General features: G+C 42.4%; 1 protein-coding gene across 3 annotated transcripts in view; it reads right to left on the reverse strand.

Moving 5' to 3' along the window:
* Window positions 1-12770, reverse strand: part of fndc3ba (fibronectin type III domain containing 3Ba) — a 99271-nt gene that overhangs the window by 72826 nt on the left and 13675 nt on the right. Inside the window, exon 1 of one of the 3 annotated variants that reach the window (XM_086049191.1) lies at window positions 2559-2852. The exons of the other annotated variants lie outside the window; for them this stretch is intronic. The gene's annotated coding sequence lies outside the window, so the exon portion shown is untranslated. Of the gene's footprint in view, window positions 1-2558; window positions 2853-12770 lie in introns of those variants that run through there. 3 annotated transcript variants of the gene reach the window in all.

Genomic DNA, 12770 nt, shown 5'->3' on the forward strand with positions numbered 1-12770 from the left:
CTTCAGCGTGCCAGTTTCTGGATCTCTAAAAAAACAAAAAGAAAAGTGTTACGCACTAGGGCTGCTCGATTATGAAAAAAAAAAAAAAAAAAAAATTGGAGTCACGATTATTCAAACAATCCCAGGAACTTTTTTATAAATATTTTCAAACGTTAGGCTAAAAGAGGGTCTGAAAATGTCTGGCGGGGAATGAGTTAATTGCACCGCCCTACTACGCACCTTAACAGGGTCTTCTTTCCGCATAATTAAGTACTTTTACACAGGCGCCATCCCGCCTCTGTTATTACTCTGAAAATGACTTCAAAGCCAAGTAGATCTTCGTAACGCGCGGTGTCTATCAAATGTGGGACATTTGAGACATTTTAAGGTCTCTGATCAAACTTAACACCTCCCATCCAATATGCATGAGCACTGGGAGTGCGCCATATTCCAAAACGAGCAAAGCAGATTTGTTTATTGTGCATTTGAAGACCACTGGACTGCGGATATAAAGTTTACGTGTCTTTTTTAAGGATGACTAAGGCTTTTTAAGGACCTGTGGACACCCTGGAAAATTTCATGACTGTAATTTGGAAGCCCAGCCGCGCATCTAATTCGCACTTTCATAGAAAACCAGACAATAAACTGAACGTGTAGATTGGTTTTAGATTAAAAAAAAAAAAAAAAGAAAGAAGGTGAACTTTTGTGGCTTCTTTTTTTTTTTTTTTTTTTTTTTTGAGCAATCTGCAATGCACTTAGCCGCGGGGGCCTCATTCGTGGGGCCACGTCACACATTCCTGCCCCGAACAAGCATTTCTCGCTCTTTGACTTCATGCAAATGCGCCGACCAGGCGGAAACCCGCTTTGGGTGGAAGAAGGAATTAGAAAAGCCAAGACCTCCACCAATGCTTCAGAAATGTGTATGAGCTTGATAGCTAAAAGATGGCACAGTTCAATGTTACGTATACGAAAAGACACAGCACATACAAAAATATGAAATCGCCACATTGGAACTGTTACATTAGACATTCCGGTAGTCTTTCACACACAATCCAGCAAAAGCAGGATATTGCCGCCACTTTTACACAGAGACACAGCATCTTGCGACAAGAGGATTAGATGAGCCCGGCTTGTGGTGTGACGTCAAAAAAACGGTTTAACGTCGATTTAACGGACAACAATTTGGCGGAGTTTGGATTTAACAGACAGAAAATTGTGTCCAGTCCACTCAGATCACACTCTTAGTTTCCCGATTGGCCGCCGTTGTTCATTGGTGCTGCAGCATAATCAACCGAGACCGGTACTTGTTTCTGGCTAACAAACGTGCCTTCGTGGCGGCCATGTTGGCAGAGGCAACATTCCCATCAAATGCAAGGGAACATGCTACACTGTACTGATTTTCTTAAGAGTATACAGTTGTTTTTTTTGTCAAGATGATGATTTTGTACAGTACTGGGCATTTTTACGCCACGAAAAAGTACGAAACGATAATTGCGTACCGCATTCGTAGTTTTTAGGCCACGAAAAAAGTCGATTTCTGTGTAACTAAGCGACGAAGGCTAGCGAGTGTTAGCGAACGTAGCGGATGCTGTTTTTCTTGGTCAGCTGTTCGCAAAGACAATTTGAACATGTTCAAGATCGGAAGGAAGGAAAACTGTTGGCAACCATTAAAACTGCTTCCGAACGCCTGCCGATCGTCTTTGCAACATTGAACGAACCCTGACGAAAAAAAACAACATACCTTCGCCGCTCAGTGAGATACGAGCTTAACACTTCGCTAGGAACAACAACTGTCAGCTCTTCGATTTATTTACCTCATCACCCGTGGCTCGAAGACCTTTGAAAAGGAGACGGCCATTGATGGGTTTTTTTTGTTTTTTTTTTCCTAAAAAGTATGTGAGGATAATGTGAGGATTACACCCGACAGCGAAACATGTAGCTTGTCATTGCTGATGATTGACTAACTGTATATTTTTAAAAAGTAAATAAAGCTACATCATATGTCGGAACTGACATCCCAGTCTTGGAAATTCATTTTTTTTTTTTTATGTAGTTTTCCGAATACATGCCTCGTAGATTATGTCAACAGTAGAACACAAGCAAATTTCAAATGTAAAAAAAAAAAAACAAAAAAAAACATCTTGGCTTTAAGCTCCCCATTTAAACAAGACGGCACATCCAAGAGCGACAACTGCTTTCCGCAATCAGACACTGAGGTGACTTTCGCACATGGTGTGACTTATAAAAAAACTAAAATAGGACGGGAGAAGAAGTGAGTGTTAATCTTGACACCCCCTTCCCACCATTGCAGAATGCCCTCATTTACACACGCACACATCAATCTGCCTTTAATATGACATTGACACTATCCGGCTAGGTGACTTGACACCAGGAGAAAAAAATAATTTTAAAAAAGGCTGAAAATTGGACAGTGGAACATTTGTGGCTTAAACGGGCAGCGTGAAAGTCATTTGAGTTGATTTCACACTGCTCTCGTAGCCCGAAAAGAAGACAACTTGGAAGGAAAGCGTGAAAGGCGCGAGCAGAGCAGGAAGTTGCAAACAAACAAACAAACAAACCTGTGAGAATGAAAAAATAACTTCCATGGTGGAGGTAAGACTGTCTATTTAAACCCTTAGGAGAAAAAAAAATAAATTAAAAAATAAAAAATAAAGTCCACCACCAGTTTTTCACTTGACTGGTCCAGCTCGTACAGAGCGGAACATTCCGGACCGGCCCTCGCAAAGCTGCGCTGCAGATTAGAGGGCGTCTCAGTCGCAATTATACTTTCCCTGGATGACTCTTTCATAGAGCTTTGCTCTCGACCTCACTCTTTCATTTGCTTGCCTCTCTGCTGTCTTTTTTAAATGCCAAGAATTCTGGAAAGTGCGGCGGCCGACGAGTCGGGACGCGTCCCGCTCTGAAAAAAAAAAAAAAAAAAACAACCAAAAAAAAACAAAAAAAAAAACATGTCCTCAGACACTTCTGCGCCTCCTTTAAATGAGTTGCCATGTGTGTAGAGCTCTCATCAAGCCTGGTTCCTAGAAATAACGGCCACGACAGATGACCAAGTGATTTAAAAAAATTTTTTTTTTTACTTTCTAAAAGACAACATGCCTATAAGCAACGTTGTGTATCACATGACCTTTGATCGGAAAACAGAACATCGCTATGGGTGAGTGTGCATTCTTTGCTAGCATGCATGCATCCATCCCAACACGCTCTCATCGAGACTGGCTTCTAAGAATAGCCCCCTAGTAACTTTTGGGCTACATTTAACGAGAAATCTAACGGAAAAAGTGACTTTTTAATTGCTTGCGTACAAAGAGTTGAATCTCCGAAGTGCCTGCCCACTCATCAAATGTGAAATTGAAGTAGCAAGGATATTTATGTTCATGAGACATGGACCGCAGAAGTCCACGGTAATGAAGCGCTGCGCCCATGAGTGAAAATACAATCCGTGCTACGCTCGTGGGGGCTCGCTTTGTGAGATTGGACTCATCACACTCAGCCATTCCGATCCCCATGCTGGTCGGCATGGTAACGAAATCCATACTCGCGATTGGGCGAGTACTATAACGGGCCGGATTGCACGAGACGGGATGGGACGGCCCCCCGACAAATATGCCGATTTCCCAATAAGAAAATAGGTGTAAAGCATGCGGTTGTTGGCAAAGGGCCACTTTTGATTTAAAAAAAAAAAAAAAAAAAAAAAAAAAAAAAAAGACAGATGGGCCAAGTCATTTTTTGAAGACAAAAAATGAAAACATTTTTTTTAAATGTGCATACAAAATTTGGAAAATAGTAATTCCCTTTTTCATTTCGTATTTGTTTTAGTATATATTTATTTTATAATGGTTTATGATAAATATTTTGTTTAAAATACATGGGAAAAAAATGCAATTTAAATAACCGATTTTGGGGCAAAAAGAGCGACGTGAATTTCAGGGCTTGATCATGTAAATGCTCAGTGGCCCAAGTGAAAAATAATTGGACAAAAGCATGCCACATGCCTGTTATTAAGGGAACTGTGAAGGTGAACTGAACTCTTGGTATCACTTCTGAAAATAAAACGCATAACAAGCCCCCTCGAAGCGATGCTGCCTTTTTAGCGCCATTCTGCATCACGGGGCTGTGAAAACAGGACCTCGTTACGAGCAGGGGGGGGAAAAAAAAAAGTGCCATCATTTTCCAATTAAAACCCTTCTCATCCAGGGAACCGAGCCGCGGCCAAAAGATTTCTGGATCCCTCGCTTTTGCCGCGTACTTCCTGGAAAGACCCCGCCTCCCTTGCATTCCTGCTCCCTGTCAAAACACGGCGCTCTGACTCCAAACCGGCTGCCGGGAAAAAGCCTGTTGGTGAGGCCTCACCAGCCCGCCGGCTGCTGCGAAGAAGAAGACGAAGAAGGAGAGGCAGCGGCGGCCTCGTTCTCAGGAAGAGACGATGGTTACATAACACGCGCGCACGCGCGCGCGCACGCACGTATGGAAACAGAGACATTAGGAGCTATTTCCGTGGTCACGTGTACATAACAAGCACATTTAAAGGGCCGGATGGGCCTCAAAAAGTCCCCCTAACTGCATATCATAAATGAATGCAACCATTTTCTTTTTTTTATGCTAATAATTGATTGGAAAACATTTTTTTTTACGTGACAGAGCCTGGGGGAAAGAAAAAAAAAAAAAAAAAAAAGACGGAATCTTCGATATTCCCGGCAGAAGTTTGACAAAGTGACGGCGGTAACGGTGACCAATGCGACGCCCCGTTCACGTTTTAGCTAACCGATTAGCCGGGTGGTTCCCTGACTTACGAGTCCCCCGGCTTCATTTTTTTTTTCCCCAATTTATAAGCCGTCGCTTGGCCGTTCTTTTGATTTGTGTTGTGGGACAAAATTGGGAGGCACGATCAAGCTTCGGATACAGCATTGCTCGAGTTACATTCACGGAAATGGAAATGCTGTAATGCCCTCACAAGTGGGAAAGGAGAGCCACAGCACTTTCTGCCAGTTATCGAACAATCAATCAGACAAATCCAAAATGTGAAAACTCAACAGTTTGCTGCTCTCGGCCACAACTCACACCCAGAATCACACACGCAGACTAACCGACTCCGACTTCTGATTTCATTCACTAGGCCACGCCCCTTAAAAGGCACACAACCAACTCGTGAATACTGCAGTACGTACAGTGCTTATTTTACTTTCTTAAAAACATTTAGCAAATAAAATGTGTTTTGGACAGTTGGACCGGATTAATGGCTTTTCTATTAGGGCTGCACAATATCGAAAAAATATCGATATCGCGATAATGGCCTGTGCGATACGCATATCGCAAAGACATGCGATAACTTTCTTGTGGAATTGGATGCTTTTATCTCAATTTGACCAGTCAGCAAACTTAATATGTGCATCGACACCCAATACTTGAACATTATATTGGGGAATTACGATTAATTCGCTAAGAACACATTTGCCGCATGATAAAAATACTTGCATTAGATAATAAAAATGTAATTTTTTTTTTAGGTACATGTTAAATATCGTAATAATATCGACATCACTATGGTCAACATCCACATTGCATATCGCATATTTTTCCAATATCGCGCAGCCCTAATTTCTTTTCATGTCAATGAGGAAAATCGATTTATTATCTGACCCACAAAAAAAATAAAAGAAGTTTGAAAACCGAGTTACAAGCCTTAGAAGTGTTTAGTTTTCGATCCATTCGAATGGATGCTTATGTAGCCTGGAAACGCTTGTGTGGTGCCGGCAAAAGCCTCGGGGCAAAACTTCTTTTGACCCCACCCCCCACCCCCAGCAGTATTTCATTTTCATTTTACACGCCAGCTACAGCTATAAAACAATCACGCGCACATCAACCTGTTGGCTGTCTGCGACCCCGAGATGCGTAGATAGGCCGCAGAGGCGTAAGGGGGGGGGGGGTGTTCTCACAGGTCGAACGCGTGTGGAGTGAGAAATGCGAGGAATCCTAATTGTGTTATTGCTCCTGCGCAAACATCAGTACTGCCTGTCATAGCGCAGGCAGCCAGTGCGTCTCGCCGCGCGTGATCAAAAGATCGAAAGAATCGAGCGCCGCAAACGCGTTTTCCACGTCCGGCGTTGCCATCTTGACAATCATCCCCGCGCTGGCTTCACTTTGGCCAAGCTCGCTCAAGCGCACATCTGGAGGCCTCCCTTTCTTTTCCCCTCCTCCCGCAGCTGGACAGTGGACAGCTGCAAGATCTGTCCATGCGCGGTTCTTAATATGCGCGCGCGCGCGCGCGCCGGGGAAGGAGGCCAGCAGGCAGAAAACACACCGCCAAGGCCGTGACGGCGCGACGGCTTGCCACATAGCCACGTAGCGGCGACGGCGCGGAGGAAGAGGCTGGAGAAAGGGGGCGGGGAAGGGGTTTGGGGGGGGGGGGGGGGGGTGTGAAGGAGAAATCTGCGAGAAGGAGGCTACGAGAGGGCGGGCTGGTAGAGGAGAAGGATGGGAAATTAGAGCTGGGTGAAAGAAGGGCGGCAAGGACCAGGAGTTGGAAGGAGAGTTCTGACAAGAGTAAGAGAAAGAGGAGCGGAGGATGAGGAGAAAAGCGGTCATGGAGTACGGAGGGAAGAGAAAGGAAGATGAGTGGGGGGGGGGGGGGGGAGTAAAGGAGGGAAAGTAAAAGAGTAATGTAGGTCAACGAGTGGGCGTGGAGGAGTCCGAGTCTAAACACAACAAGACAAAGTGACCTAACGACAACATTCATTCGATCACAAGTCGGCTTTCCAGCTCTTACATCAGCCAAGACACGGCGCAGATGAACCCAACCCCACCACCCCCCCCCCCCCCGCCCCCATACCCTGCTTCCTGTCATCACAACCACTCCTTGTGTCCATATTTGGAAACGTGACTATCATGTTGTAAGTCGAGCATCATTTTTGGGTTTTTTGTGTGCGTGTGTGTGTGTGTGTGCGACAGGTGTTGTTGTTGCGCGTCCTGCGATGCGGAGGAAGTGGCGACTCTCCCGCAAGCACATGACCATGACTCACTTCTCTTCTAACTCTTCTTCACTGCTTCCAGATTTTCTTCCTCTTTTTTTTTTTTTTTTTGGGTCCCGTTCTCATTCGAATCCAAAACTCCCTCTTTGACTACAAGATCACTATTTGGCAAGCATGCAGGTAATCAGACGTGCAAGTATTCAGGCTGGTGTGCAGCTAAAATAAATGTGAAGATTTCATAGCCTAAAGAATGACACTCAAAGGCCAAACCATTTGTTTGGACTTTCTGGTTCAAACTAAACATTATTGCTTCAAGAGCACTATTTGGCAAGTGTTTGAGGAGTATGTTTAGGCTATTCAGTACCTGGCCAAAAAGGAGAGCTCATCCCCAAAGCCCGAATTACTTGTTTGCTAGTTAGCAGATGACTTCCTGCTTTGCAGAGGCTGACAGTGACGATAGAAAATAAAAACGGTAATCTATCACAAACTGAAATGCGTATTCTATCTAGAAAATTGTATAATATCAAATGCCAGGGCATAAAATGACACCAACAATTGCTTTCATCAACAGGGCAGGAGAAGAGAGTGTTTTTGACAGTATACATCCCTGTTATAAGATTCGAACAAAATGTTCAGGGAGCACCCAGGATTGTCAGCATGTCTTAAAAAGGATCAATGAAAACTTCAACGATAGCTCCATGTGGTTTTCTACAGTAAATGAAAATGTCAACATTCACATATCTTTGTTTGATTCCCAATTGATTTCTCATCATCCAGCAGAGTTTTAAAAAAAAAAGACGATGCCGATATTCGTCAAAAAGACAAATACGGGTGCCGATAATCGGGCCGGCCGATAATCGGTCTATCCCTACCCTCTTCTCCCCCGACTGCCCCCCCCCCCTGTGCTCTATTTCCAGCTTTAACCTGTCCATTCACGGAACCAGTCCTTTCTCCTTCAAAAGACAGCGCGCCACCCATTCGGGACGTTTTGGGGGAGAAAGGGGGGGGGGGGGGGGGGTTTGTACAGGCTTGAATGTGGCTGATGTGTTTTGGGGTAGTGAAGGTGGGGGCGGTCTGGTTAAGTGGCTTTGGCGAATTCTCCTTCCCGCTAAATTGTCCCACATGGGTGAGTGTGCTCCGTTTATACAAACACAGCCACTTCCTCCTCAACACACACACACACACACATCCACGGTGCAGTCACAACGGTATGCGTTGGCTCCAACACACAACCGCACGTACAGAATATAAATACATGCACACAATACAGTGTGTGTGTGTGTGTGTGTGTTTGCTTGGCAGACAGTGAACAATCCTCCTCCCAGCTGAGCGCTTGAGCACGAGGAGTGCACACTCAGCATATTTGCAACATATGATTTGGATTCGGCGTTGCACATTTGAACAGCGAGCGCTCGACGTTATTCGTAGACGCGCCTGCACAGCTGAAGGACATCCAATGAGAGATCTGCATCTAAAACGGTGCCTGTCGAATGTACCGAACTCTTAAAAATAGTTTGGTTAAAAATAACACAATTTTGGGTAAAAAAAAAAAAAAAAAATGGACCGATCCACAACTTGGGTCAATTTGACCCAACTTACTTGGTTGTTTTTGTAGAAAACAACCCCAAAAATTGGTAGTTTTCAACAAAACAACCCTAGGAAAAAAATGGGCTGTTTTGTACAAAACAATGCAAGAAAGTGGGTCAAAATGACCCAATTTGTGTGTCGGTCCATTTTTGACCCAAAATTGTGTTGTGTCTAAAAAAATGTTTTTAGACAGTTTACAGTTACAGACATAAAGGAAATGTCACTGTGAAAAACGGCCCACAAAAAAATGTAACCAGTAGTAAATATGATACATAAAGAAGAATATTTGATCTGAAATAAATAACAAATAAAAATAATGGAAAGAAAAACATCAGAAAACGACATGAAGATTCACGCCAACGATATAATAAGCATAATAAATGAATGATTTCAAAATTGCAAAATAAATGTGCAAAATTCGATTAGATACGGTTTCATTAAATGTATACACAGTAAAATAATATCTCTAAACCACAGGTAAAAAGAGGTGTTACAGTTTTTAACTGCTAGTAGGAAGTTTATTACTTTTTATTATTTGGTTATCCAAGTATCAAACATTTAAATAGTAGACATCTAATACATGTAAAGGAATATAAAATAAATGGGGGAAAAAAATGAAAACTGAAGTAGAGGTGCTATGATTACATCGACAATTAATTGATTTTCAAATCAATTGATAACCGTTTAGGGACCTCGTTTAATACAAAACTGTCCGAATCCTTAGAATTTCTCAGATTATGAACAGTAAATTGTCTCAGATTTCTTTAGTTCTCCATCAAAGCACACTAGTTATGTTCATTGCTTTTACTTTGGAAAACAATCTTTTTTTTTTTTTTGGCCAATTTCCTGTTCTGTTTAGTCCCAAACCAGGACCTGAATCATAGTATGTTTGTGAAAGAAAAAAAAAAAAAAGAATTCGGATTCCTCGATTAATCGACAAAATAATCGTCAGATGAATAGATGATTACAATATTGGTTAGCTGCGGCCCTCAATTGAAGTTTGGAAAAATCCACGTGACATTCGCAGTCCTGTGAGCAATATCATCTTCCGTAATTATGCCATAAACCTCTCGTACTGGTTTTCCTTCCATTACCTAACGCTGTGTCCAGTCCTCGTCTACAGCTGCGGCGAGCCACGCGGACGCACCAAACAAAAAGTGCGTTTCTGCCTCCAGCAAACAAGCTAGGCTCCATAACCTCAGAACGTCATAAAAATACCCCCAAAAATTTCCATGCCGGCCTGAGACGTGCCGTCAGCCCCGGATGGGTCCGGCCTCGGCGACCTCCTCGTCTGTCGTTCAAAACTAACGTCATTGTTCCGCGTGCCCTTTCAACGAAACGGATACGCTCCAGTGGAGAGTGTACTGTTACTGTACTCGTCAGCCTCGCCTCCAGACGGACATGACAGTTGGACTTTTCCGTGCCGTTTATGCAGAGCGGCGAGGCGGAAATGGCGGCGGCTAGTGATTTCGGCGCGCCTCCGCGACACGGCTCTTAATTAAGATGCCGGGTTTCGAAAACACACGCGGGCGGCTTTATGAGCCATGAAAACGCTTGCGTGTCGTGTTGAAAAAAGGACTAGTCGCAGTTACTTGAGAAACGGTAACACAGGGCAATAAGGTGAAAGGAGCTCAAGCTAGCATTTCTATTCCAATAAAAAGGTGTAAAATCACCGATGGTGCCACACTAACACAGAAAGGCAAGAACAAGCACGTATACACAGAAAGACCTCTTGAACTAGTTAAAGGGAAGTCAACACAGAACATATTCTGGAAAAAAAAATAGGTTTGAATTGACTTCCACTTTAAAATGCTCATCCAATAAGTATAAGAAATCAATAGTGGCGCTACGGTCGCACAGAAAAAAAATTGAACAAATGCACATGATCATTTTTAGCAAAAATGTATCCATAAAAAAAAAAAAACGTGTCCTAGAATATGACGGGATGGTGCCACACTAACTCGGAAAGACAAGACCGTACATGTACACACAATATCATTTTTTTTTTTTTTTTTTTGTAGACCAGACAAAATATTCTTCAAATGAATTCGAGAAATCAATAATGATGTCACACTACCATCGAAAGACAAGATCGCAAACACTGTAATATGTGGAGAGGCCACATTAATAAGCAGAGAAAAGCACACATGAAAATACACAATCACTTTTTTCAATGCCACACTACAATAGACAGACAAGAAAACACACATACACACTAGCAGTTTTTCTTATGTAGACCAGCCAAAATGCAACCTTCCAATAATTTGGGAAAATCAAGGACGGCGCCACACTACCATAGAAAGACAAAATCCCGCCTACACACCATTTTTATTTAGTGGGCCACAAAAAACCCCCAAAAAAATCCCACCAATTAAGGCAGGATGTCAAGGATGGTGCCACACAACCATTCAAAGACAAGAACACACACACACACAAGCATTTTTTTTTTTTCTTGCCAAAATGTCGGCACAACTAAAAAAATGTCCCATAAATAAATCCCGTGGAGGATTGTGCCACACTGTCATACAAAGACGAGAATCACACAGTCCAAGCAGGTGAACGGACCGGACAAAATGTCCCCACAAAGACGAATCAATGGAAAGTGGTCCCAATCCAACACTGAGACAAGAACACAAACGCGCGCACACAGTCTTGAAACGGCACAAGAAAAATCATGAATGGTCCTTTACATGCCGCAGTCTATGACTAACTCCTCCTCCTCCTGCTGCTGCTTGTCTTTATGAATGAGAGCATGCGCGTGTGTGTATGGAAAACTGCAACGACTCGAAATTGAATAAGCAACATTTTTCGGGGACACCGACACGGCTTTGTTGTCCAAAACCCGTGTCGTACCTGACGCAGGTATACACACACACACATGCGCGCACATGCCTAGTGCACCGCCCTCCCCCCCAATCTCTTTCCTCTCCTCCCCACAGCCAAGGGGTCACAAGGTCGCATTCCTCCTCCCCAATCAGCCTCAGGATTTCACACACTCATTCGGGGATGTGGGCGTGTATTTCCGCCGAGCCCGTGTGTGTGTGTGTGTGTGTGTGTGTGTGCGATTTGGGGGGTGGGGGAGCCTTTAAATCTTTAAATCTTAGGCCATTTTCACACTTCAGATTGGACCGTTGCGGAACAAAATGGAAAGAGTTTGTGCCAGAGAGATGAAAAAATGGCGAGAATATTTGATTGACGGCTGCCAAGGCGCAAAGAGCAGAAGGGGTGCAGGCGGTGCAGAGAACCGATTGCAACCGACAGACGTAACTGCAGTACAAAAAAAAAAAAAAAAAAAAAAAAAGTACGATAAAGTACAATAGAGGAACAGATATAATTCAAAGAGAGAATGAAAGAAGAATCTGGTTAACGGGGTGGTTAATAGTCGAAACTTGCGATAGGATGCTTCGGACGATTCAAGCATTAAATTACAAAAAAATAAATAAAACTTTTATTCCCCCCCAAAAAAAGGGGGAACGCCAAAAGGAAGAGAAAAAATAAATATGAAAAATATATTTTTTTAAAATTTTATAAAGTATTATATACACGCTTAAGAAATATTTTAAGAAAAAAAATCCAATAGCCAAACAGATATTTTGAAAATCGTAAAAATGTTAGAATTTGATTTTTCTTTCAAGGAATGCAAGAACACAATGTTTCAAAAAGTTTAAAAAAATTAAAGGTTAATAGTTAAGATCAAATCATGTTCTAACTTTAGGGCAAGATCTAAAGATTTAAAACTGAAACGTATTTAACGAAATGTTGAAATGTTTCAAAAGTTTAAAAAAAAATTGTTAAAAGGCTCTCAACATTTAAATATTTATTCATTATATATCTTCGCTGTCCTGTGAAAAAAAGTTTTTATTTTTTTATTTTTACGCGGTTGGGCTTTCCGCGTTACAGACATCCATTAACGTGAAAACTTTTTAAAAATGGCAAAATTGGACATATGTGTTTTTTACAGCACAGCGACAATACGTTACATTTATTGTTAGTCTACGAGCATAACCGCCTCAATGTTTTTAAGTTACCATCAACACGTCAATTAAAAGAAAAACAATGATACCGTGCATGTTAAATATTGTGTTTGTATTATAAATATTCTTAGTCATACAGGTCATGGAAATCCACAAAGGTTTATTGAGACAGCATATGTTTTAATAACGCGTTAGCATAGTAGCATCATTGTTTAAGTCGTTTTTTAAGCTACTACCACAAAAA

Source organism: Filicampus tigris, chromosome 13, assembly GCF_054856515.1.
Source record: "Filicampus tigris isolate MCC_2025a chromosome 13, RoL_Ftig_1.0, whole genome shotgun sequence".
Classification (NCBI taxonomy): domain Eukaryota; kingdom Metazoa; phylum Chordata; class Actinopteri; order Syngnathiformes; family Syngnathidae; genus Filicampus; species Filicampus tigris.